A 7,370-nucleotide genomic window follows, 5' to 3' on the forward strand; every position below is an offset into this window, starting at 1 on the left:
AACTAACGATGGCGGACTATTTTTTCGTAACCTCTTGGATGGGAGGATTTTTCCAATAACGGGATCGTTGGTAAGCTGTCGGTTAGTGTCTTCATCAATCATCATCCTCAATTATACCAGTAGCAGACTGCCATTCCACACGTTGCGCACACGAGGAATGTGGATGTACATCGGTATGAATTGTAAACCGATCGAAAACTCAGCATAATAACGCATTTCCTTAAGCAAACCCCACATTCGGACCCCTGGTGTCTATCAATCGTCTCCCGCCCTAACCCATTCAGCGCGCTCATAAATCTCCAATGATTGCCTTTCCTGTATAAAAACCAACAGCATAAGTATCCATATGTCCATCGGTAATCATCAGGCACGTACTCCTCATACTCGCTAACGGAGGCCATGGCCAGCGCGGTGAACAAGGCTCCAGCGAGCGGTGGTGCCCGGCGCGTGCTGTTGTTTCCGCTGCCGTTTCAGGGCCACATCAACCCGATGCTGCAGCTCGCCGCCGTGCTGCACGCCCGGGGCCTCCGTGTCACCGTCTTCCACTCCGCGTTCAACGCCCCGGAACCCGCGCGCCGCCCCGCGGGCTACCGCTTCGTCACCGTCGGCGCCTCAGTGCCGATCGCAGACCTCATCCCCACCGGCAGCCACGGCAACTTCGCCGAGGCGCTGCTTCGCATCAACGAGCGTCTCGAGGCGCCTTTCGAGGACAGCCTCCGCAAGTTGGTCCTCGAGTAGGAGGGAGCGCCGGCATGCCTGGTGGTAGACTCCAACCTCCGGGGGATGCAGGTGGTCGCCCACCGTCTCGGCGTGCCGACGCTGGTGCTGCGGACGGGTGCCGCCGCCTGCCTCTTGGCTTATATGGCCTTCCCGGCGCTCTGCGATAAGGGCGTCCTCCCGCCACAAGGTACCTAACTACATCAACCTAACAGACGAGAAAACAATTCAACCATGCACGGGACATTCCTCTTGGAGATCCCGGTGCATGCATGCTTAGTCTTGATCATATTGCTTTGTCATTTGTCAGCCGGTGAATCATCTTTATCGCATGCATGCATATTTTTGCCAAGGATTGCATGCTCCACCAACCACACTATTCTATTCACCCTCCCATACTTTTTCATCCAATTTTCAATTTTTAATGTATACGTCTTTTAAACTGAAAGTCTAATTCGGCTTCCTTTTGTGTTTCTTATGACAAGGACTTTGAAACAAGATCGCTCATAAATATATTTTGACAAATTTAAAATTTTGAATTCTGAAACATGGTGAAAGAAAATGTTGCACTCTAGAACTTGAAAGATAGTAATAAAATTTGAGAAGAACCAATGATAATTACAAATTCATAATATTAGGTTTCACCTGCCAAGTTTACCAAGTACTCCCTCCATCCCATGATATAAGACGCTATTACATCCAATATGTGAACCTATAAGAGCATGTTGGATGTAATAATGTTTTATATTAGGGGACGGAGGGAGTACCATATATATGCATCAGCTTGATGCCCATTGCCACTTAATCTAACCTTATGATATACTAAGGTACACAATGAACTACAATAAGACTAGTGATTGAGACCGTATGAAACTAGCGAGGGAAAACAAGGTAACATGCATATTTTGGCAACAAATGGAAGCAAGAGGATATTCAGTTTTCCTTACAAATTGCATATTTTTTCCAGCGCTCTGTGACAAGGGACCTCCACCCCCCCCCCCCCCCCAAAGTATCAATCTAGCTAATAGACAAAAAGTTAACAGTTCACACCACTATGTGCATCGCTGTCCACAGTCAACATGCATAGTAGTATTAGAGAGATTTGAGATTGATGGTTGGAATAGTCTCACACTTTGAATTCAATCTTACTTATGTGAGGAGATGAGAGATAGATCGATTGTGATTCCATTCATAACATTTAATACGTACCGATGGAGGGAATTTTCAGTGTAACAACATAAGTCTCCGCAAATAACATGGATGGGAGAATAACGAAAACACAAGTTATGCTTTGGCTGGCTGAGATAAAATATCTAGCAATTTAGATGAGTATGAACAAGAGAACACATTCCATTAGATGGATAGGTGACATATGAATATATAGGAAGATAAGTATGCATGCACATCATCATCTACATGCATGCCATTGAACTAATGGAACAACGTAATTGCAGTACCACCAACATCAATGAAGGTGGACGAATAGAATATAAGGATTATATGCACGCAATCAGTAATTATATTTTGTTCTTCATTGATGGTTCTCTGGAAATTGAAAGAAGCATACGAGGTGTTTTTTTTCTTTGATTAGCCATTGACAAGCAGATAAGGAATGGTGATTAAAAGAGAATAACCAATATGAATAGAAAAAAATGAACTATAGGCGCATAACTTCTTTATATGCTTATTTGAATATTATGTTTTCATTCTAAGAAAACACTACTGCAACTGAGAAATCCAACTATGATATCTTTAGTGATGACCAGTGGATAAAGAGCAGACAAATTTTCGTACAAGACATAAATGCTTAAGTTTAGAAATATGTAGATTAGCGAAGTAAAATTAGTGTTGTTATTTTCATAGGTTTCTATCATGATACTATCATTTAAATTTTTATAAGACCATATTTGCATGAAAAAATTAGCGGCCACAACTGTACACTTTTACTAGCGTCAAAATCTAAGATAATATACATGGATAGAACGAAAATCTTAGGGATTACCTACTGAACAGATGGCTGTCTTTCGTTTAGAACTTCGTCGAATGTCATAGCTAGCATTTGGCGAATGTGATGCATCAGCACTGTCATTGAACTTTTAAGCTGAACCATGACAAGAGAAAAGCAGAGGTTCTTGTTGAGAATGTGGGATTTTGTTCCCATTAAGTTGCCCAGATAACAACCTATATGCGTCACCATTTTTCCTGCCCCTACAACATGACATACACCCAAACAAGCCTCATACATAACAAACCAAAGAAAACACTTCTAGGATTTCTATCACCCTAGAGTACCCAAAATATTTCTGCATACAAAAAGGCTGATTGCATTTAAGGCCTCATACACAAACCAAAAAACATATAAAATTATTTGGTAACATACACGAACAACCAAATTGGACATGAAAATAAATAACACAGGAAGGTATTCCAACTTCCACCCCAACTGGACCTCACACGTAGTGGGCACCAAATCTATGCAGATTAGCTCGAGAACCATCAAAAGGCACGTTCAACCAGGATTTGGAAGGTGCAAATTAGACAACATATCACTTGAGGGGGTTATTGCTCATCTAGGATACATTTTGCGGTGAAAAGTATACGTTTTCTTATGATAACAGAAATAACCAAGTGAGACAAACATTACAAAAATGTACATAAATTACTAATGTCAGTTCCGGCCACTAAGCCCAGAAAGCCATGTGCAAATCAATGCAGTACTAGGTGGGGCCGAATGAAAGGGGTCTACTATCAAGGAAACATAGTAACGGGGCAAGGAATTGATAGTACAAATGGTTGCGGGAGATTTGAAGTACACATACCACTGAAGTCCTACTAGAGTAAACAAATAGCTACAAGCAAGAAGCATACCATAAGATCGATGTAAACTTTTTAGAGGGAAGCACGCTAAACAAAAACATAGAAAAGGGGAAATCCATAAGAAGCAAGGCCTGGGAACGGATCACAAATCAAAAAATAGATGGCACATGGAGTCCATCGTAACTGCATTTAAAAGCAACCTCCAAAGCATTATCACAACTGATATTTTGGAGTACTCAAGCTAAGAGCATACTGAGAATCACTAGCATTAAGATGGAAGCAAGGAAATCCAAGTAAAAGGAGCTTCATGTTTTTTGTTCTTTTACGAAGAGGAGGATTACCCCCGACCTCTGCATCGAGCGATGCACACATCCATCTATATTAATTATTCAACAGAGTCTGACAAAGTAGATACATGGATCAACCCAAAGCCACCTTCCTGGCGACCTCACTCGCTACACCTACAAGGCTCATGGAGTGCCCTGGCGCATCCACGCACACCATCTAATCCAGTGCCCACCCCAGGCTGCCACGAGCCGATAGCACCAACCTGTGTAGCAGAGTCTCACCACACACCCATGCGCAGACTGAATTATCCGACACCTCCATCTTCCGCCATCCCATCTTCAGGAGAGATCAATGCATACGGCTCGCCAAGCCCAACTGCCGTTGACGCCACCACGACGCCAGATAGCACCACCATCCTGCGTACGTCTATCAACACGCGACCATCGTCCAAACCCCGCTGCCCCATGCCACCGAGACCCGCCGTTGTCGTCGCATCAGATGCCTGGCTGCTCCACTACTGTAGTTGTCCATGGCCCCTCTAGCCGATGAACCCGTCCAAGAATAATGCCCCTAATGGGAGAACGGCACGTGAACGCCGCCATCATCTGAATGACTGATCAAGGGTTTTCTCCGAAGGTAGTGGAAGGAGGTGCAAGCTTCAGCTCGATGATGCCTTTAGGAAGGAAACGACGCCTGTGGCGTCACCATCACCGGCTTCGGCCATCGGCCAAACACAAGGCTTGCACCAGGATTTCATCCCATGAGAATCCATCCAACATCCTGTGCATCGGCCAGACCACATTCAAAGCCCCATCTCTGGCTGCCCAGATCCAGCGACCATACATAGCAGCACTCCACCGTGTGAGCCCTGGCGTACCGACCACTACTGGAGTGCACCACCACTGGAGCCTAGAAGGTGGGCCGCCACCCCACCTCACCAAACCGCGAGAGCATCCGGGAAATGTCCTGCTCCTGCTCGTCACCGTCACTGATCCAATCCAATTCGGAGCCAAACCACCAGATGGCCGGCGCAGTTCCACCTTGGAGAGAGGCACCACCACGCCATCCGCCGTGGGCTTCCTGAGTTTCACCTGCCGCCAACGACTAAGGCCGCTGCCTTGGGATCCGGGTCAGACGTCGTCACCGCCACCGACCACGCCTAGCCCCAACCCCATCCTCTGGCCGATCTCCACCCGCATCACCATGAGCATCGCCACAGGGAGCCACCGCGCCGTCATGGACCGAGGCAGACGCCACACCCCGCGGATCATGCACCCTTGCCGCCATTCAACTTGGGAAGGAGGAGAAGCCCTTCGTTGCTGCCATCAAATGCACGAGCTTTAATCGTCGCTATCCCATGACTGCGATGGAGGGGGAGGAGGGGAGAATAAAGAGAGGCTGGCAGCTAAGGTTAGTGCCTCTCGTGTCGCCCGCGAGGGTGGCGATGCGGGAGGAGGGTTAAAACAATGGTTGTAGCCAATAGAGTTAAAACAATGGTTGTAGCATCATGTGAATATATAAATAATAATGTACAAAACATGCATTACTAGTCGCATCCACATATGCACATTACCATGCTCAACCACAATCACGTTCACCTACCAAAACATCAACAAACATTCATTAGAAACGGGACTCGCATATTTAAGTTGCTTAGTTTCTTAATAATACACGTGCATCCACACATACGCCACTCGATGGTTGATCATTTTGTTACCAAAATTTCAGATCATTTGCAACTGAATATGCAACTGGATGGTCTCCACCCGCTCCAGCAGCAAGACATGGTCTTCTCAGCCACAATTCCACATGAAACGATGTCCACCTTAATAGAACGCATTGTGGTATCATCAATGTGTTCTTCAGGTGTCATCATTAACACCTTCAGCGACCTCGAAGATGCTGAGCTACAAAAGATCATTGATGGCATGGGCGTTCCGGTGTATGCGATCGGTCCGCTTCACAAGATATCTTTAGGTGCCCAGAGCAGCCTGTTGGCTCAAGATAGAACATGTTTGGATTGGTTGGACAAGCAAGAAGTAGGATCTGTTCTGTTCGTGAGCTTCGGGAGCTTGGCATCCATGGATCAGGAAGAGCTAGTGGAGACTGCATGGGGCTTGGCCAACAGTCGCATGCCATTTCTTTGGGTGATCCGGCCTGACTCGGTTCAGGGTTCAGGGAAGATAGGCCTACCCGACGGCTTTGAGGAAGAGGCACGAGATAGGGGAATGGTGGTGAGCTGGGCCCCACAACAAGAAGTTCTTGGGCACCAGGCGATTGGTGGATTTTGGACCCATAATGGCTGGAACTCAACGTTGGAGAGCATAAGTGAGGGTGTTCCAATGATATGTAGACCACATTTCGGCGACCAAATGATAAATGCCAGGTATGTCCAGGAGGTGTGGAAGATAGGGTTTCGGTTAGAGGGCAAGATGGACAGGGACAATATTCAGAGGAGTGTTAAAAAGTTGTTTTGCCACGACCAAGGTGGAGAGATGAGGCGAAGGGCAAATAATCTCAAAGACAAAGCAACCCGGTGCATTATGAAAGGAGGCTCTTCACAAACTGGAATTGATTTGTTGGTGAATTGCATAATGACATTACCTTCTTCCATTTAGATATTACTTAGTTTGGATGCATATATGTTCCCGTGTGATAAATGTATGACCGCATATATGTTGGAGCTGAAACAAACATTTGAAACAATTGTATTAATGTATGACCGCAAGCCACATTGCGATATAGTCGGTCATTTTCGCTTGTGCATGCTATATATCAAAAGCATCCGATGTTTTATAATTGGGATGGGATGTGTAAGAAATATCTTATTGTACTGTCTTATATCAAAGAAATAAAAAATATCACTGTATCTTTGGTTCTTAAGCTACTGCCTTTATGAAAGTAAAAAGAAATCTCACTACAACCCTAGTAATTTTCATTTTCAATTTTTGTCTATGTTGTCTGGTACTCTGGTATGCTTTTCACGTGCCCAAATAACAATCTGTCGGTACTACTGTGTGATGCGATTGATCAGATACTTGCACCAATTTCTTTTGTATAGCTTGTCGATACGCCGATGTTCTGATCCACGCATAGGGGGGACGAGCATGAGGCTTCTAGTGGAATGAGAAAATCTAGAGCTTGCCGAGGCAACACTAGTACTAAAAACCCATTACAAAGTAACTGCGCCGCCGCCCACCTTTGCAATGCGGTGATAGTGTCGTTTCTCACATGCATGCTGGGAGGAGGCTACACATACCACTGAAGTCACAGGCTAAGAGTATTTAGCGCGTCGAGGAGAAGCACAACAGAACACGCGACACTGGGAGAGTTAATTGGAATTGATTCACATTTTTACTATGACATTAAATACTGGCGGATGAATCACCAAGGGTCCATGCAAGCCATCGGATGAGCACATATGTATGGGCTAAGCAAGGGCCGGCCCTGGCATTTTGTAGGCCCTTGTGCGAACTTGGTATAATGGGCTCATACGCTATAAGATTCGCAAAGAATTTACCGTAATGACATTGTTTTGTGTAACTAGG

General features: G+C 45.5%; 1 pseudogene; it reads left to right on the forward strand.

The window, feature by feature from the left end:
* Nucleotides 1-251: 251 nt before the first annotated feature.
* On the forward strand, nt 252-6,440 carry LOC123059505 (UDP-glycosyltransferase 76E1-like; annotated as a pseudogene).
* The last annotated feature ends 930 nt before the right edge of the window (nt 6,441-7,370 follow it).

This window comes from Triticum aestivum, chromosome 3A (assembly GCF_018294505.1).
Source record: "Triticum aestivum cultivar Chinese Spring chromosome 3A, IWGSC CS RefSeq v2.1, whole genome shotgun sequence".
Classification (NCBI taxonomy): Eukaryota; Viridiplantae; Streptophyta; class Magnoliopsida; order Poales; family Poaceae; genus Triticum; species Triticum aestivum.